Source organism: Panthera onca, chromosome A1, assembly GCF_046562875.1.
Source record: "Panthera onca isolate mPanOnc1 chromosome A1, mPanOnc1 haplotype 2, whole genome shotgun sequence".
NCBI classification, from domain to species: domain Eukaryota; kingdom Metazoa; phylum Chordata; class Mammalia; order Carnivora; family Felidae; genus Panthera; species Panthera onca.
This window is the reverse complement of record NC_138339.1, coordinates 7880048-7900000: the sequence shown is the minus strand read 5'-3', so window position 1 is coordinate 7900000 and position 19953 is coordinate 7880048. Positions and strand designations below refer to the sequence as shown.

General features: G+C 47.9%; 1 protein-coding gene and 1 pseudogene across 4 annotated transcripts in view; one reads left to right on the top strand and one right to left on the bottom strand.

Moving 5' to 3' along the window:
* ATPSCKMT (ATP synthase c subunit lysine N-methyltransferase) overlaps window positions 1-19953 on the top strand; it is a 202183-nt gene that overhangs the window by 125604 nt on the left and 56626 nt on the right. The gene's annotated exons all lie outside the window — the stretch shown is intronic.
* On the bottom strand, window positions 12865-13681 carry LOC132682320 (large ribosomal subunit protein uL18 pseudogene; annotated as a pseudogene).

Sequence of the window (19953 nt, the reverse complement as noted above, 5' to 3'; positions counted from 1 at the left end):
TTGCTTGAAAAGGTCACATGTCACTTCTGCTCACGTTTTATTGGCCAAAAAGTCATGTGGCCAAGCTTGTTATCAGTGGGTCAGGCATGTGTAATCCTCCCTCAGGGAGGGGCAAAAAGTATCTGCTCCAGCACCATAGCCACCCTTAGTAGACAGGGAGGCGGTATTTGTAAGACACACGGTCAAGGAATCATTAGTTTTTCGAGTATAAAAGGAGCAACTGTAAATCAACAAGAAAAAGGCAGGCAACCACTAGAAATATGGGCAAAGGGAATAAATAAGGAGTTCACAGAGGGGAAAGCTAATGTTTAGAAGCATATGGAGAGATGCTCAATCTCATTAGCAATCAGAGATATGCAAATTAAACCAACATATCCATGCAACTGTCACAAACTATGAAGTTGGAAAATATCAAGTATTGACTTGAATGTGCGGAACTCTGTGTCCTGCTCATGAGAAGGTAGACTGGGGTAGCTATTTTGGTGAGTAATTTGGGAGGAACACGTGAAATGGCATAACGGAGGGAAATGAACGTGTTCTGTATTTGAAAGATCTGTCTTTGTGAGATTATTGTCGCACAAGTTCCGCCCCTCCTTCCTCATTCAGTACTTGAGTGGTGAGTAGTCCCGTTCCACCAGAATGTAAGCTCTGAGAGGGTGGGACCATGTCTGATTTGCCCACCATTGCATCCCTAGCACCCTGCACAGGGCTCAGCACAGAGGGACACTCGTATGTGTTTGGTAAATAAATGCATGTTTTAAAAAATTCATTCAAACAAGAGAGTGACGTGCCTCGTCTATGGCAGGAAGATACGGATTTGCTAGTCTACACTTGTATTGCCCAAGTCCTTCTCTGGGAGCCGTTTTGGACTAAATTGTGATTCCCCTCCCTGCTCTTCCAGTTTGTGTGTTAAAGCCCTGATCCCCGATGGGGCTTTGGAGGAGGCAGGTAAGGTTAAATGAGGTTGTAAGGGTGAGGCCCTAATCTATAGGGCTGTTGTCCTTATAAGAGGAAGAGAAGGAGTCTCAGTCTCCAGGCATGCACAGAGAAGAGACCGTGTGGGGGCACAGTGAGAAGGTGCCATATATAAGCCAGGAATAAAGATCTCACTAGAAACCAGCCCTCAGGGCACCTTATTCTTGGACTTCTAGCTTCTGGAATTGTGAGAAAATAAGTTTCTATTGTTTAAGCCACCAATTATATGGCATTTTGTCATGACAGCCCAAGCAGGCTAATATGGGATCCAATTTATCACCTGGTATAAACCTGCATCATTTGGTTTAATTTGCACTTCTGTATAGTGATTCATACAAGGGCAGAAAAATATCAAGCTATTCAAGTCTCACCTATTGATCATAATTCGCTAAAATAGAAATGTATTTTGGGAAGCTTTCTATTTGAGGTGGATGGGAACTTTGATAATACAAAGTTCACCAAAGAACCTTAAGCAATAGTTTGAAGTGGTTGAATGATTTTAGGGTATGTGGTTCTTTATGGGCTGATAGGGAGTTTTCAGATCACCCAATTTTTGTTGGTTTGAGGCATGCTATAGGAATTGGGTCATCACGTTATGAAAACCAGGTTCAGAATGGAAGATCCACCTGGATAGACCACCCCAAGATGCGTGAAGAGAACATAATGGGTTGTACAGCCCATGGCTCTACCCATGTTAGGAGGCAACTTTACAGTCTTTCAAGTGCTTTTGTAGACATGATTTCAGTTGATTTTGCCAACATGCTAATAAGGTAATAAGATAGGTGGGGCAGGTGGTATTGTCCGTGTACTGGTTAGCTTTTGCTGTATAACAATCTACTCTGAGTTATTTATTCTCATGGATGGCTCAGCTAGGTGGCTTTGCGCATCTCAGTAGCATTTGTTCCTGGGGACTGGGAGTGGCTTTGACTTGGCTGGAGAAACTTGGTTGGGACACTTGGCTGTGCTCCACTTGTCCCTCATCCTCTTCACGGGGCTTGCTCAGGCATGTCCTTCCCTTGGTGATGGCAGAAGCTTAAGAAAACAAGTGGAAGTGTTCAAGGTCTCTTGGCATAGGCCCGGAACCAACGAACTCTTATTTCTGTTGTATTCTGTTGACCAGAGTCACATAGCTGAGTCTAGAGTCAGCACTGGAGAGGATTACCAAGTTATTTGGCAAAAGGTGGGGATACAAGAGGGGTAAAGAATCGGGCCATTAATATATCAACTACCACACCCCACTTTACAAGTACTGAAGCAAAGGCTTAGAGGTGAAGTGACTTCTTCAGGGCCTACAGCTCCTTGGTGGTCAGTCTAGGAAAAAATCCCTTCTTACCCATCCATCTAGTGTGTTCTCAAATGACAACTGTGACCCACAGGGGAACAGTGGGTTGGTTATAGTTCTGTTATGGTGCCTGGTGGCAGTGAGCACTTGAATAAATTCTCTGGAAAATAGATTCAATTTTTTAAAAAGCCTTGGCTGTCAAAATCTGATTTCCTGGTTGAATGAAATGGCTTTGTTGTTCAGATCCTTTGAGTCTAAATTTATTTTACATGAATTTACTTAAGAAATTGATTATAATTCCCTCTCCATTTGATGCTGCGGGGGGTATAATTGGAAGTTAAGAGAGAAAAGACAGAAACAGCTTTCAACTATTCACATACCACCTAAAATTTGCAGGAGGGTAAAAAACGTAGGAGACTTCAAGGAAACTAGGCAGCGTTAGCCTCTTTTGGGGTTTAACTAACCTGGGTCTTGTCTAACATCAATGCTCATTGGGAATTTTATCCATTTTGAAAAACAAACTCAAAGAATTTTGGCTACTTGTCACTCTTCCCTCCCCACCCCTTTACAGGCTTTTAGCACATGTTTCTCGAGGAGAAACTTGAGGCTGTGCACTGTCTTTGCTCCCTGCCATTCAAGATGAATCCTGTCTGCCTCTCTCTGTGTCTCTTGCTGTCAGTGATGGAGGTACTGATACGGTCAAGTCTCTGTTTGTTGTCAGGTGTTTTTCACTCACTCAAATCCCATGAGAATCTCCTCAAAGAGGAATGTCTTTGGGGATTTGGTTCAAATCTTTGGCACCAAAACATCCTGGGCACACAGGATCTTACCTGAGGTGACCACTCCATTTGTAGCTAAGAAGACATTTGGAAATTGTAACTTAAAAGTGCATCTTAATTTTATTGAGGCTAGACCAGGCTGGAGGAAATGTCCAGTGATAAGGACATCTGTGACACTCAGATGTTTGGGGTTGAGGCCCCTGGGAGGGGTGGCTTTTTTATACAGGGCATCTCAGGACAGCAATGACAATGTTGTTGACTCCTGGACTGTGGGCCTCCATGTTGTGTTGGAGAAATGAGTCCTTTTACCAGTCAAAGTTCTTTTGTACCAACCATGGCCAACATCAACATTTGGTTCTAGTGGCCTGCGGTTCTGCTTGTCCATTTCTACATGGTATTTATGTTGCCACCTGCTACTCTACTAAGCTCACAATAGATATGAATGCATGTAGTGGGGGTGATGGGTGATGGTGTTGTGGCACAAGTTTGCCCTTGGCAGCTTGAGTTCTGAACTGCTTTCTTACCCTGTCTTCACTCCTTATTCTCTTCTGTTTCTGACCCTACCCTCTCCAGGTAGAGGAGCTTTCGATCTGGTTTCTGTTCTTTCCCCTGGGCTAAACGCTTAGCCCGTTTTCCTGACCATGACCTCGCCCCCTGTTGATAATGACTCTGACCACCCATCCTTATCTCTGATGCCTTTAGCTTCCTTGCATGCACACCTTCACCTCAACCAGCCAGGGGACCCTCCTGATCCAAGGGAGGTGTTCTCACGAGACCCGACTGTGCTCAGGTCTGGTGGGGGTTAACTGGATCCTTCTGATCTCTCTTGTGTCCAGACAGTGTTCTCGTCCAGGAGCCTGTAACTCCAGCATTCTTTATTCCATCTCAGATACCCCTTGGCATCCTTGCTTTGCACATATGCCCATTGTCTGCATTTCTGGTGTCCCGAACATCTGTTCCATGGAACCTACCACACTGTTTTGTAGTTGTGTGTCTTTACCCCAGATGTAAGCTGTGTAATAGTAACAGCTCTCACTCAGCAAATGTTCTTAGTGGACTGTGATGGCTGATTTTATGTGTCCACCTGACTGGGCCTTGGTACCCAGGTATTTGATCAAACACGGCCGGATGTTGCTGTGAAGGTGCTTTTTAGATGAGAGGAACATCTAAATCAGGAGGCCTTGCGTAAAGCAAGCGATGTTCCATGACTTCCATGATGCAGGTGGGCCTCATACAGTCAGGCTCCAGAGAAGGCCTGTCAGCCTACCCTGCAGATTTTGGACTTAGCAGCTCCCATAATTATGTGAGCCAATTCCTTGAAATAAAACATTTGCTCCCCTCAGCCCACACCCTATTACTTACGTTTCTTCGGGGGATGCTGACTGAGGGCGGATATATGTTATCTCATTTAATACTCACGGCAGCCTTTTTAGGTGAGTGTTGTTATTCCCATTTGAAAAGTGGATAAAGAGAGTCATGGAAAAGCCAAGGAACTCGCACAAGACCACACAGCCAGTAAGCAGCAGAGATGGGAATCAGACTGGCGCTTCCTCCGTGCTAAAGACGGTGACCTCACATGACTGCTTCCCTCTGCCTTGGAATCTTCGTGGCTTCTCCAGTGCCTGCCACTGAGTAGGAGCCTGGTAACTATGTAAGCAGATGAGTGAAGCCACAGACTTTGCTGTATTTTGTTACCTCTTTCTCTTACAGACAACCAAAAGGATTTGCAGGTGGTATGTAGTACCCAAGACTTTGTAGTGTATACAGATCTGTAAAATCTCGATCTCCAGATCGTTGTGTCTTCCTCTAGATAAAAGTGCGATAAGAAGTCGGTTGGAGAAGTCACGTGGTGTCATTCGGCTGTGATTTGTTAGACAGCATGCTTCTTGACTGTCTTTAGGATCCCGGCGAGGATTTTACTAGTGCCTTCCATCCCAGCTGTGGTGGATACGGTGGACTGGCCCCCACCGTCTCTTCCGGCTTCCTTCTGGAACGCACCTTCCAGGACTGCAGCCTAGAAGGCTGAAGACCACATCCCCGGCCTCCCTACAAGCTCTGGCTGTGAACGTGAGTTGGGTTCTCGCCCTCAGAGCCTGCTCACTGAGGCTTGGGAGGCGCAAGGTGCCCGTGCAGAGGGCCCCTCCTGCTGCTGCTTTCGTGTTGCTGCTGTCGGGGAGGGTCACGTGACGGGGTTTGCTGCAGGGGTGTTTCCGGTGCTTTCCTGGCCTCACAGGCCTGGCGACTTCCCGGTGGTGCTGGCAGCTGGCTCACTGTTCCATCATCACTTGTTCTGAAGGTGGGGGACCTCGGTGTGGCAGCCTGGGCCCCTTGCTCGGAGCAAGAGGGGACAGAGCTCCCCGTGGCGAGGTGAGGTGTCCCAGGGCAGACCTTCAGCCCCATCGCCATCCGCGGCAGAGGTAGGGGCTCCCATAGGGGCCAGTTGGGCATCTCGTTGTGAGCCTTATTCCTGATGGCCCAGCTCCACCTTCCAACCCTTCTGACGACTTTATAGGAACCTGGTTCCCTGTATGAAGTCGTGTTCTGCTTAAAATAGCTCGAGTGGTTTCTGTTGCCTGTAAATGAGTGCTGCCTGATGTGGCGGCATTAGCGGCTCTAGAAATGTGTAGTTGGGCCGTTTGTTGGCTCATTAGCGGGTTTTCCACTTTTAGCGTCAACGTGCAGCTGAAGCCTGTGTGGTTACCTGCCACCTTCATTGGAAAGAGGTGGGAACGGAAGGGAGTCCATGAAAACTTTTACCAGAGTGACCTGAATCTGAATGACCTTATCAGAGAGAAGACTGTCCCGTGTCCCTTTCTGGAGGCATTTTCTCTGGCTCTTACTGCCATTGATTCCATCTGTATTGAAGTCTTCTCTTCCCTTTATTGCTCCCCTTTTTTAATGTTTATTTTATTATTTTTGAGCAGGGGGGCGGGGAAGAATGCAAGAGGGAGAGGGGCAGAGAGAGCGAGGGAGAGGGGGACAGAGGATCCCTAACAGGCTCCCTGAAAGCAGCCAGCCTGCTGTGGGGCTCGAACTCACGAACCTCAAGATCATGCCCTCAACCGACTGAGCCACCCGGGTGCCCCTCTATTGCCCCTTTTAATCCCTGAATGTCCACGTTTTCTTTTAAGTGAGTTAATCGGGAGCTTGCTGCTACATAAATATTTCTACATAAACCTGCCATTGCTTACTTCTGGGTACAGAAAAATTATCCCAATGCCCAAATCATGTATTTCTGTCTTGTGCCATTTCATCCCAGGCCAGTGTAGATGGTGTTTTGCCAATTTTACTCTGGTCACTTGTCAATTAAAGTAGAACAATTATTTTGGGATTAAAAAATCATGTCCTAAGGTTATACTCAGAACTGTGGAATTTTAGCTCCTGTAGGGACCTTGGTCATCATGTGGAGTCTCTCTTTTTTTTCACTTTGAAGATGAATAAACTGAGGGCCAGAGAGATGGATAGGGAAGTTCTCCCCATGCTCACAGGCTAACTGTTGGCAGAACTGGGCTCAGAACATGGGGTTACAATGTTGGGGAGTGTTCGTCCCACCGCATCATGTGGCTGGACTCATAAACAAGGCTTTGGTTTAAACTGTTTATTGTGTATTTGAGCATGGGCACATAGCAAGGGAAAGATGCCCCCAAATATTTTTTTTATTACCTGTTTTTGCTACATGTCCATGTATTAATTGAGATACTTTTCTAATCATAGGAAGTGGCTTTCGGGGGTTCTTTTTAAGCAGGACTGCTACAATGCTAAACTCAAATTTAGTACATAAACATTTGCTAAATATTTAAAATAAATGGTTAATTTTTAACCATTGATTTTTTGGCTATTAATTATCATCATTATTTATTTAGAGAGCATTGGAGGCATCTAGGTTCGTTTAAGGGAAATCAAATGTCATTATAACAGGTCAAGGGCAAGTTGGGTCCATTTTCTCTGATTACATGCTGAATGTGCCAGAAGGTATGTAGAGCTGTGTTGTCCAGAGAAAGTAGCATTTCAAGGGGGTGACCGCTGAACCCATAGCAAGCCATCCATGGTCCAGTTGACTTTGTTGAATTTTTAGAAAATGAGAATTTAATGAATTCCAGATGGGGAGATTATTAGTTCTTAAATGTTTTAAATCTTCTTTACAGAGTTGTAAAGCCACACTGTCAGGGTTCTCCGGAGAAACAGAACCAATAATAGGAGATTATCTATCTGTCTATCTATCTATCTATCTATCTATCTATCTATCTGAAGAGGTTTATTATAAGAAATTGGCTCCTGAGATTATGGAGGCCAATGAGTTCCTAGATCTACAGCCAGCAAGCTGGAGTCCCAGGAGACCTGTGATGTGGTCCTAGTCTGGCATGTTTGAGACCCAAAGAGAGAGTATATTTTAGACTGATATCTGAGCTTGAAAGTAGTCAAGTAGGAAAAGTTTCCCTTCTTTGAGGAGGGTCAGCCTTTTTGTTCTCTTCAGGCCTTCAACTGATTGGATGAGACCCCTTCACAGCAAGAAGGGCAATCTTCTTTAGTCAGTCCTACCATATCAAATGTTAATTTCATCCAGTAACATCCTCACAGACACATCCAGAATGATGTTTGACCCAATGTCTGGATACCCTGCAGCTCATTCAAGCTGACGCGTGGAATTAACCATCGTAAGCGCCATATACAATCGAGAGTTCAGTAAAGGCTTTCTGAGAAAGCTGAATTTCCCAATGTTGAAATGTTTGGGCAGGCAGGAAAATGTTAGGATGGCGTGTCAGAATCCCACCTGCTAATAAGAATGATGGCCTTGGCTTTCTACTTCTTTCCACTGATGGATTCATATGCCAATTCCATGTGTTACATTAAGTCCTGGGTAAGGTGCTGCAGGGGATGGCAGAGGACAGGGCCCTGCTCCCAAAAAGTTTTTAGTCCTCTGGGGTGGCAAGACTAATACACATGACCCAGACAAAGAACAATTAACAAGTGGCAGCTCCCTTTGAGAAGGGAGAGAGGCCAGCGTGGTTCTCAAATCTCATGCTTCAATGTCTGGGGACATTTGTGATTGTCACAAGTGGGTAGGGGTGCTACGGCTGTTTAAGGATGCTGTTAGACATCCTACAACGCACAGCAAAGCCCTCCGTAACAAAGAATTGTCTGGCTTACGATATCAACAGCACCAAGTTGGAGAAACCCTGGTGTAGGCCGGAGCACCAAGGTTGGGCTTTATGGAGCGAGTGAGATGTAATTTACTTTTTGATTCATTCATTCTCACAATCGTTGAATGTTTGTCTAGTGCCTACCATTCTCCGATGTCTGTTTTGTCTTGAGGCTGTGGGAGGGAACCATCAGAGTAGTGCTATGGACATGGGTCTTACAGGTTCATGGGAAAAAGGAAAATTTAGAAAAAAAATCAAAATAAACTGCAATGATTATGTGGATGGGTGCAGGGTGCCAAGAGGACACATCTTCGTCTTCCTTAGAAGGTCAGGAAAATCCTGCCAAAGGGAAATAGGCTTTAAAATACAACTTGGAGGAGCGCCTGGGTGGCTCAGTCGGTTAAGCGTCCGACTTCGGCCCAGGTCATGATCTCATGGTTCGTGAGTTGGAGCCCCGCATCGGGCTCTGTGCTGACAGCTCGGAGCCTGGAGCCTGCTTCGGATTCTGTGTCTCCCTGTCTCTCTGCCCCTCCCCAGCTCATGCTTGCACTCTGTGTCTGTCAAAAATAAATAAACTTAATAAAAAAAATTTAAAAATAAATAAATAAAATACAACTTGGAGGGAGCTGGCCACACAAATGAGATGGGAGTGGGTATGGAGGGCAGGGAGAGGGGCACCGTTTGAAGCCCACAGAGCAACTTACGTACAAGCTGGGAGGTGAGGGAGAGGGTGGTACGTACAAAGAGAAGAACAGAGAAGTGAGGCTCGAGAGGAGGCAGAGCCTGTGTCTGGGGCCACCTTGAGTCAGGCCAAGAATTCGGGTTTCGTCCTAGAGACAGTAGAAAATATTTGTCTTCTAAAGTTTTAAGGCAGCGGGGTGCCAGGATCAGATTTCAGTTCTGGAAACTTCACTCTCCACTGCAGTGCGGAGATGAGAGGAGAGGAGGGCAAGGGTGCCATCAAGGCTGGTGCGGAGCAAGACAGGGTGTGGGCTCATAGGGTAGGCATGGCAAAAGCAGACAGACTTGACGGCTGCTGAGGAGGGAAGAGAAAGGGCACTTAGTAGAAAGCCAGAGACGGGAATCACGGAAGGCGCCGACATGTTTGGTTGAGACAAGTGGGTGTTTTGGGGTGCCATTTCTAGGGTGCAGCGGGAAGGGTGCACACTCCTTTGGTAGTAGTTGGAATCATGTGAGTTCCAACGTGGAACGACACTGAGTTCAGTTTTGGATACACGGAGTTTGAGCTTTTAGAGAGGTATCCCATTAGATGCGCCAGTTAGTTCTGAGAGCTCTGGGCCGGAGATAATCATCTGAGAATCGTATGGTTGATGAGACTGTAGAGTGAGAACAGGAGAAAAGTGCTCTTAGAAATGGCAACATTTAGGGGCGCCCGGGTGGCTCAGTCGGTTGAGCATCCAGCTGTATCAGTTTCGGCTCAGGTCATGATCTCCCAGTTTGTGGGTTCGAGCCCCGTGTCGGGCTCTGTGCTGACAGCTCAGAGCCTGGAACCTGCTTCGGATTCTGTGTCTCCCTCTCTCTCTGCCCCTTCCCTGCTCGTTCTCTCTCTCTCTCTCTCTCTCTCTCTCAAAATAAACTTAAAAAAAAAAAAGAAATGGCAACATTTAAGGACAGGTGGAAGGTGAGGCGCTTGCAAAGGCTTCTGAAGGGGGAACCAGAAGAGTGGAAGCAAAACCAGAGGAGTGTGCTGTTGGGGAGACCAGGGGCGACTGATCTGGGTGGGGTGGGGGGGAGAAAGGAATGCTCTGTGCTCTCCCACGGCCGACTCTTGCTGCCAGGGGTGAGTCCACGCTGTTCAACAACCGCCACAGCACGGGTGCTCACCCACCCGCCAGAATGACCGCGGGATGGTGTCGTATGAAAGCTTTCTGATTGATAGCCCACCCGGCTGTAGCTCTGGTGGGCATATCTCCCAAATAAAGAGGTAGGACAGCTTGCTGGGACATTCAGTCTGGGTGGGAAGAAACAGGAAAATCTGGGACATGTCGTTGTTAAGGGGTGACCCACGCCTGGAAGGATGATGGTTCATCGAGTCGTTTGGGATCGTGCCTGAAGCAGAGTAGAAGCCGCTGTCAAGGTCACTTGAAGGTGACCTCGGTGAGGGCTTTCAGACCTCCCCCACACCTCTGACGTGCAGATGTTTATACCTGTAACCTAATTTGGGGCACTTCTGCAGAAAATTATTCGCGCGAGAGAATAAAATGAGTTGAAAAGATAAAACTTTCTATACATTTTAGATAGTGTGTAAGTCTCACCTAGCAAGACACTTCCATTAGCACACACAAAAAAAATAAAATAAAAAAATGGCCTTTTTCAACAAGATGACTGTCACAAAGGAAAAAATGTAGACAGTCAAATGATTTATTTCCCCATCCGTATCGCGTTTATTCACGGGGAGATTCACCTTGTGAACTAGTAATTTTCTGGGCTAAGAAAAAGAAGCAGGGCTGCTTTCTTTTTAGGGAATGCCGATTTGTTCTTTTTTCTTTTTTTTATGGTGGGTTTCTTTTGGCCTAAAAAAATCACCTAAGTCTGTGGCTTTGATATCAGGGAAAAGGCTTCCTTCAATTGCTTTAACCTTTTTCAAAAAGTGACCTGTTGGGATAAATGTGCTCATGCTGAGAATCAAGGTTTTATCTGATATCTAAAGTTAGGCGGGCAGAGCGGGATTGCAGGCCACTTTCTTGAGGTGGTTTAAGAGAAATTCAGGATCTCAGATGGAGAGAAAGAACTCCGTTGAAAGATCAAGTTGAAGACTCACACTCTAGGCAATTAAAAAAATAAAAAGACAAACCCCGCTCTTATGCCGGGGGTGGCTGACACCAGAACGGGACCAGCATTGGACCAGGAGTGACCAGCACAGAGGAAGGGTTCTGACAGATTCTTTCTTCCCTTTTGGGGAAACACTGGAGGCCAGTTCAGGCAGGGAGGTGTGGGCAGGCACGAGGGTGGGGCTGTGTGGGTCTGTGTGGCAGGGTTTGGTGTGTGGGAGGTCAGAGAAGTTAGAACCGGACTCACATCGTTGAGGTCCTTGGATTCCAGTGGAGGCACGAGTGATGCCCCCTTCTCCCTGCATCCCATCCTCTTGGTGATGCTCAGGGCCTCTGCTCAGGTATCCCCTTTCCCCTGTTCCTCCAGCCCCTTGGGTTGCTTCTCCAACCAGCTCACCCCCCAGCCCTGCACTCGCACAGCCTCTGGCGTCTGTGACCCCCGTGGGGCTAGCAGGTCATTAACTGTCTTGACCCGGACTTAGGCTCATGTTCATTGTTCTTTTGTCCTTTGCTCATATTCATTTTCTGTTCTCCTTCTACCTGGTTGTAGATTTCCTTACCCATCTGTATCTCCTGGGCCCTGACCTTGGTCAGGAATGATTTGGGGGTTTTTAGAATTGCTTCTATCACATGCCAATGCCTTGAAGTGGCATTGATGACAAAACAGCATTTCATCCCTTCCAGGCATCATGCAGAGTCCAGAAGAAGTATCGTGAATTCCAGAATGTCTATCATCCTCCCCAGCGGGCACCTCTGTGGGAATTCAGGTGTGTAAGTGGGGAGCAGAGAGGAGGATGGGGACCCAGCCTTCATGACCAGTCCCGTACACACAGCACATACAGAGGGCTTACCTCCCGGAGCAGAGACTGCCCCCCACTTACCCAGACTTCCCTGCGGGGAGACCGGGCCGCGGCGCTGGCAGGAGGGGTGGGGAGAAGCAATTAAACTATCCCACGTGTCCTCTCTTCCCTGGCTGTGGCCACCTTGCTGGACACGCTCTGGATGGCATACGTAGCCCCACGATGGTGGAGCAGCTCTGACCCCCTTGAGCGAGAAAACCTTTATGATGTGAGCCCACGCCAGAGAGTCTGGGTATCCTTGTGTGGTATCGCTGGGCTGCAGCCGACCCCTTCTCTTCGAAGGTCTTTTCCAGAGTGACCTGAATGTACGTGTTCCCCGGGATTGACTGATACCCGTATTCAGCTCTCTACCCCCGGTCAGGATCTGGGATTTGTACATCCGCACGCGCGTCCGCGACGTCCTCACTTGTGTCTTCTGTGGCGCGGGCTTCGGAGCCTGTTGACCGGTCGGAGCCCAGGGGGTGATGCTGGGAGCTGTGTAGAAGCTGAGCGGAAAACCAGTGTGTGTCTCCCGTGAGCTCCCAAACTTGAGGTTCTGGCGGACAGTGCGCTGTTTTCTCGGGTCGACGTTCTTCGGGGGGACACGCACTGGCTGACTGTCCGGGACCCTTCCTGTGCTTCCACGTGCCACTCACCTTTTCCGTGAAACGCTGTGCTTCATCTGCACACTTCCCAGTATAATGAACGCGGGTCAGGATGGAGCCTAAGGGCGATTCTTGGATACCAAGGGGCTGCCCAGGGAACTTGGCTTCGGCAAACACCCTTAAGGAGCGGGAAGTCCCGAGGCTGGATTTTGATGACTGCTTGCCCTTCTGCTTCCCCAGTTTAGGGACCCAGAATTCTGAGAGTCCTTTTGCTTCTGATGGGGATTTTGGACTGTACTCATCTTGGGGGGAGAGGAAAACAGCTTCTCTCTCTCTCTCTCTCTCTCTCTCAGCTTGATGAATGAGTTTATTATTGTCTGTATCTGAAAAATCTTCATAGGGAAGATTTATTAGCTCTTAGCAGCCTACTCGGAGGTGTAAGGAAGCCTGGCTACTTCTGAATTACCCGATCGTTCTTCGGGGCAGGAGGTATTTTGGGATGGCTCCACCTCATCTTTTTAACCTCTTTCTTGGGCTTCTTCTCACAGCCTTCTCTTGTACAGCGGTGCGAGCTCTCTCGTGCGTCTCCCCCGCCGTGTCTGGAGCCCACGGTTCTTTGCGCACTGGGGGAATTGTTTCTGGAAGCAGCTTCGTCTTCTTCCGTGAGGCCACACACAGAGCCTGCAGCGTTCTGACCCGTGGCGTGCTTCCGATGTCCTTCTACATTGAACCCCTCGCTTTTCCGGTCTTGACGGGGGGAATCGTTTGGTGCCGTGAGGGACCAACAGGCCTCCACCCACAGCTCCAGAACTTTATCTGCAGGGGCAGTTCTGGCAAGCCCTACGTCCCAATGGCAGGTGAAGGGACCAGCTTGACCGTCAGTGCCATTCACTGTTGTATTCATCTCCGGTCCCCTCCACTTGGCCTTCATGGGTCTTATCCGTGCCAAACCTAGGGAGAAGCCTGCCGGCCAGCGGCAGGTGGACACAGTATGCTGCAGTATAACCTGTCAGGCCAGCCTTCACACCGTACTTTGGGAGTTCATGAGCATGAGCTGCACAGACTAGCATGTCTCCTTCTGCATGGGCATAAGCCATCTGACAAACGATATCCCTGTGGGTCACACGAGCGACCACCCTGTATTTAGGTGTGTTGTACCTATTTTTACCCTGAATTACCACGTGTTTCCAAGCATGGTGATCGGTTTTTACCTGTTCCCCCGCCCCCCCCCCCTTTCTTCTAAATTTCACCTGGTATCTCTTGAAGTGAGACAACTTTATTTTTTTTATTAAAATTTTTTTTAATGTTTATTTATTTTAGAGAGAGACAGAGTGTGAGCAACGGAGGGGCAGAGAGAGACAGAGACACAAAATCCAAAGCAAGCTCCAAGCTCTGAGCTGTCAGCACAGAGCCTGACGCGGGGCTTGAATCCACGAACCATGAGATGATGACCTGAGCCAAAGTCAGGCGCTTAACTGACTGAGTCACCCAGGCGCCCCTATTCTTGGCAACTTGAACAAGCCCCATCCTGTGGCACAGAGAGCGGTGTCCACGCCTCGCCCCTTACTTGAGGCTGGCTGCTTAATGCGCAGGGTCAACCAGGGAGAAGGAGTTCCTTGTTGAAATTGTTTTCTTGTTCAGTTCATCTCCCTGTGGTACGACCTTGAACATGACCTCCTGGCTTCGGTGGGTTTCTCCCGGTGACTCCATGGGGGTGGCGGTAGCTGTCAGCTCGAGTGGCTTCTCCAGAGCCGAGGACACTTGCCCTTTATCGTTCCCCCATGAAGCTTACGGGCACAGGCACAGCCCCAATGGACTTAAGCCAGTTTGGTTATGTGCATCTCTTGGGTTCTTCTTGGTCGATTTGGGTAGCAGCTAAAGAAGTCGGAGGCAGGTGAGAGCCTTGACTTTTTGCTCCTCAAAAAGCCTCAAACCAGCTTCAGCCACACACAAGGCATTTATTGAAACAGTCTTAATTTGCCAGCAGGCCCCAACGTGTTCATTAACCTGTTCTATGAGCTTAATGAAGTCCTAGCTCCTGCCCCTTAGGGGTTCTGACTCCTGCCGGGCAGAAGGAGCCTTGAGGCAAATGCCAAGGCTGTGGAGGCAAATGCCGTCACCAGCATCAGACAAAGATAATCCTCCCAAGTCCAGGGCCCGACGATGGGGGATGGTTTAGGGCTGTTGTCACACATCATCCCCAAGGGAAGGGGTTCAGGCATCGATGAGTTTTTGCACCCTCTTCCTGAAGGGGTGGGGATGTTTTAAAAAATATTTTAGCCAATCCGTGCATCTTAAATACCTTTAATGTCACTATTGGGAGCTCCTGTCTAGCAGCCATCATGGTAATTAATGGGTCACTGACTGCACTTACAGGCACCATTTTTGGTATTCCATAGGCCTTATTTGATGACAACAGAAGTTCCTGCAGTCACCACCCCAGTGTCTGGGCTCCCTGCATAGCACACCACCGTCTACCCTGAGCTCTGCTCCTTTGACAAGGGTGCTGACAGCTCACTTCACATCACATGGTAGATCTGGAGTGTTTAAAAGTGAACTTCTGACACAGATGGACAACAGATGACATCGGGTGAGGGAGCCTGTGCCATTATAGGTGACAGAGAGCAGCAGCTGATGTGGGGGCACTTCACTGCCCCCTGTGTCTTACGTTCATTACCTACGTGATCCTCATGATGACCCATTGGGGTTGTCTGTCTCATTAGCACCATCTTTCAGATAAGGGAGCTGAGGCTCCGTGGAGTTCTAAACTTTCTCAAACTCAGTAGCTAGTAGGTGCAGAGATATTCACCCCAGTGTGTGACCTCAGAACATCTCTGCTACCCACTGGATCAGATCCAAAGCAAATGGCAGTCCAGCCAGAGAAAGCTGTGGCCAGCATAGCAGACCTCAGGAGCTGGCTGGGAGTGTCCTCGCTCTGGTGACGGCTGGACCTCACTACACACTTTTGGTCCCAATGATAAGAGGTCGGTGCAGAATGTCTTGATGTGGAAGCCTCAGTTTCGTAGGTCTCTAGACGGGGTCTGTCCAGGAGGGTAGATGAGGGTTGGATTTAGGTCATCTCACAACTGCCCAAAACTGTGGTCCAAGCCTGTCCTCTGGCTGTGCCCCCCTCGATGAGCCCTACCCCACACTGGCCATCTAGGAGCTGTGAACAGGGTGCTACCCTGATCACTGGGAGCCTCCTTCAGGGCTCCCTTCACTGCCTGGACCGTGGAACTTGGTCTTGGCCTGTCCCCTTGGGGGCTCTCATCCTCCCTGGGTCACTCTCCCTGGATCCTGAGGTAGTCCTCATTTTTTATGAGCCTCACCTTTCTACTCTCTACCAGTGAGGTTTACAGATAACTTGGATGAACTTCAGTTACTTGAAAATTTTCATCCGTCTCATCATTTATGAAACCAGTGTGAGCACCTGTGGGGTGACGGCATTGGTTTTGGGGCACTATGTCATGGTGGCTGAGCACCCGGGCTCTGGGGCCGGGCAGGTCAGACTCTGGCTTGGCTACTCCATCGCTGTGTTGAGCAACTGATTTGACTTGTCTGTGCTTCAGTTCCTGGATCCCAGAAGAGGGATAAGACGGTACTTGCCTCACAGGGTTGTTGGAGGGTTAAGCGAGTTAACCTAGGTGAGTATTTGCTCCCCGGCCAACTCATTTGAATGGACTTCTGGTGAGATTTAAGTAATAATCTTCTCTGGAGTTCTTTTTGTCGACCGCGTGATTTGCCGCAGAGGGTTTTAGGAAGGTGGATGGAGGGGAAGAACGCACTGGAAGTGGTAGCAAGAGACACCTTGTCAGGAAGCACCGAGTGCGGCTGTGAATTTTCAAGCCATTGGTGAGTGGCTTGGTTCTTACCATCTGTATCCGAGTTTTACTTTGCTAAGTACTGTCCATCAATTTGTGAATATCTCAGTTATTTGAGGTCGTTCATTCAAGGCAAAATGCTGAAAGTAAAAGCGAAATCAAGGAGAACCCCGGGGCTCTGAAGGCTTTTCCTAACTCGTGGCCATTTTCCGCCTTCAAAAGCACTGACTTGACTTTTACAAGAGCCTGTAGAATAATCTAACAGAAAATGGAAACCAAGAGCACAGTCATTCCCTTAAATATTTTATATTGCATTCGGATGTGCATTTTTCAAAGATCATTTCCTTGACATTTTCTGGGGGTATATTTCTTGGGAAATAAAATAAATATGTTTGGTGGATGCTCCTACCAATTTATTTAGAGCTATAAATAAGATAAAGATGCCTCCTGTCATTTGTACTAGAAAATATAAGGATCAGAGGAATATCTTAGGAGGACAGGGCAAAAGATTAATAATGCTGTTCAGATGGTGCTGAGGTTGGCTGATGCTTTAACCCGTTTTAGTGGATCCTCATGTGAATTATGCCTAAGAATGGTGATGGAGATCCTACGGCCCAAGAGGAGGCCAGAGACACGATGCTCCAGGCCACATACTTCATTAGGGGCTGCTGAGTGACAGAATCCAGATTTCCTAGTGTCTCGATCTATGGGTGTTAAGTAGGTTCTTTGGGGGTACCCAGGTCATTCTCAGTGCTTCCCTGAGGCTGGAAATGACCCTTCACAGGTAAGAAATCTAGTCATTCCAGTTGGAGCCTGTAGTGTGCGTGCAGTGCTCCCAGGAGAGGAAGGAACTGGCCACACTCTCCCAGCAAGGAATCTCTTCATGCCGTGAACCTGTTGACTCGTTGCATTGCTGCAGTGGGAGATTCGATGGAAATGGCTCCCCTGGGGTGGACAGTGAGCAAGGATGGAATATGCAAGCCCCATAGGACCAAGTGCGCAACTTTAGGGCAAGTGAGGGCGGACGTGGGGAGGCGCTGGAGATTCAGAGAAGAGACACTCCAGTCTGGGTTGGACAGGGAGGGCTGTGGGGAGGCAAAGGGTCAGAGCAGGGGTACAGAGGAAGGGAAGATGTTACCTGGGTGTAGGGAGGGCTCAGTACTGGGAAGGATGAAGAAAAGCACTGTAAGAGACAACAGAGGGATGAGCGACCCTGCCTGACATTGGGGAGGAGCTGGTTGTGGGCAGGGAAGTAGGAGAAGGTTGGCTGGTGGGCCAGTAGTTCCTGGCTATAGTCCCTGTAGTCAGGGTGTCGTCGCTGGCCCCGGGAGTTCAGGTTTGAAGGTAACAGGAAGCAGTAGGTGATTTTTAAAGTAAATCAAATCAGTGGGGCACCAGAGTGGCTCCGTCGGTTAAGCATCTGACTTCAGCTCAGGTCATGATCTCACAGTTCGTGGGTTTGAGCCCTGTGTCAGGGTCTGTGCTGACAGCTCAGAGCCTGGAGCCTGCTTTGGATTCTGTGTCTCCCTCTCTCTCTGCCCCTCTCCAGCTGGAGCTCTGTCTCTCAAAAATAAATAAACATTAAAAAAATTTAAAATAAATAAAATCAGATATAAAATACAATCGTGTAAAGAACTCTTGTAAATTCTTAAAAAAATTTTTTTTAACGTTTATTATTGAGAGAGAGACACAGAGCATGAACAGGGGAGGGATAGAGAGAGGGGGAGACACAGAATCTGAAGTAGGCTCCAGGCTCTGAGCTGTCAGCACAGAGCCCGACGTGGGGCTCGAACTCACAGATGGCGAGATCACGACCTGAGCCAAAGTCGGTCGCCTAACCAACTGAGCCACCCAGGCATCCCTGTAAATCCTTTTAAAAACCAAAGAATATGTGTTATTGTGTAAATGCAGTGAAAATAGTGACTTTCAAATTCAATGATCTTATGAGTTCAGATTTCGTATGTTGTTTTCCTGGATTGGGTGAAGTACAACTCCATTTGTCTTCTCCCATCACCAAAATAATGCCATCCTGAAAGAGAAGTAAAGTATGGAGAGAAAAGGGGAAAATAAATTTTTAGTAGACGGAAGAGCACTGCTATCAAGTTCTTTCAGTTTTGTCTCAGAACTGAAAGCAAGCTTTTTATTTATTTCTTTTCATTTTTATGTCAGTATACGTAGTGTCCAAGTCACTTCAGAAACTTGGGACATTTTATTTTATCTTATTTAATTTCTTTTTTTTTAATATGAAATTTATTGTCAGATTGGTTTCCATACAACACCCAGTGTTCATCCCAACAGGTGCCCTCCTCCGTGCCCATCACCCCCCCCCCCACCATCAACCCTCAGTTTATTCTCAGGTTTTAAGAGTCTCTTATGGTTTGGCTATGGTTATGGTTAGGGACATTTTTTATTTGGAACAACTGATATGAAGAAGGATGTGGTGGTGGTGGCTTAGGGCTCCTGGTGAGACTCAAGGAATGGCTGCCAAGTGGCTTGTCCTGTCCCCCTCTCTTTCTTGCCCAAGAGATTCCTCATTTTAACATCAAAGCTCAGCGTCTGCTCCAGAATCCTTCTCAACACGCTATTCTTGGGAATTTCAACTGAATCTGCGATCAGAACCTAGTTGACTCCTGGCTTTGAGTGTAAGAGTGGTTCTCATTCCTCAGCAGGCATCAGAAAACCTGGAAGACTTGTTCTGTCACAGGACCTGGGCCCCACCCCTTCTGATTTAATAGGTCTGAGAATTTGCTGCCGATACTGCTGGGTGGGGAGAACGCTTTCGGGACCACCATCTTGGATTTTAGAGGAACCATTAACCGGTGGCCACTCAATTTTCCATTTTAATAGGGGTCCTTTGGGTGAAAAGGGCAGCTGTTTAGAATTTCCTTACATTTTCTCTTGCTTCCTCTTCTCTGTCGTCCTTCTTTTGATTGCTCAATTAGAATGTTTTACAGACCAGGGGCGCCTGGGTGGCGCAGTCGGTTAAGCGTCCGACTTCAGCCAGGTCACGATCTTGCGGTCTGTGAGTTCGAGCCCCGCGTCAGGCTCTGAGCTGATGGCTCAAAGCCTGGAGCCTGTTTCCGATTCTGTGTCTCCATCTCTCTCTGCCCCTCCCCCGTTCATGCTCTGTCTCTCTCTGTCCCAAAAATAAATAAAAAATGTTGAAAAAAAAAAAATTAAAAAAAAAAAAAGAATGTTTTACAGACCAATGACCTTAAGCAAGAAAATGTCTTAGTCCAGAACCACTTGCTTTTTGATATTCCAGTGACCACAGCGCCTTAGCTGAAATATAAGTTAATGTTTTAGAATATGAAATGAGCAGTTTCTGACTATAAGAAGAACTGATGGTTTGACAGAGTAGACCAAAGAAGAATGTGCTGGCAATTTTCTCAATTTTCATCCCAGATCAAGGGTTTGCATCGGTGGCGACGTGGCTGGTAACCGGGAGTTGACGTAACGTTTGACTGTGTCAGTTTCCTCCTGCTGCGGTAACAAAGCGCCACAAATGTGGGTGGCTTCAACAGAAGAAATGCGTTCCCTGGTGGATCAGGAGGCCAGAAGGTGGAGGTCAAGGGGCCAACACGGCTGGCTCTTCCAAAGCTGTGGGGGAGAGTTGCCCTCTGCCAGCTTCTGGTGGTCTGCCCACCTTGTGGAAGGGTCACCCCTCCTCTGCCCTCATTGTTTCCCCCAGTTTTCTCGAAATACGATTAACAAATAAA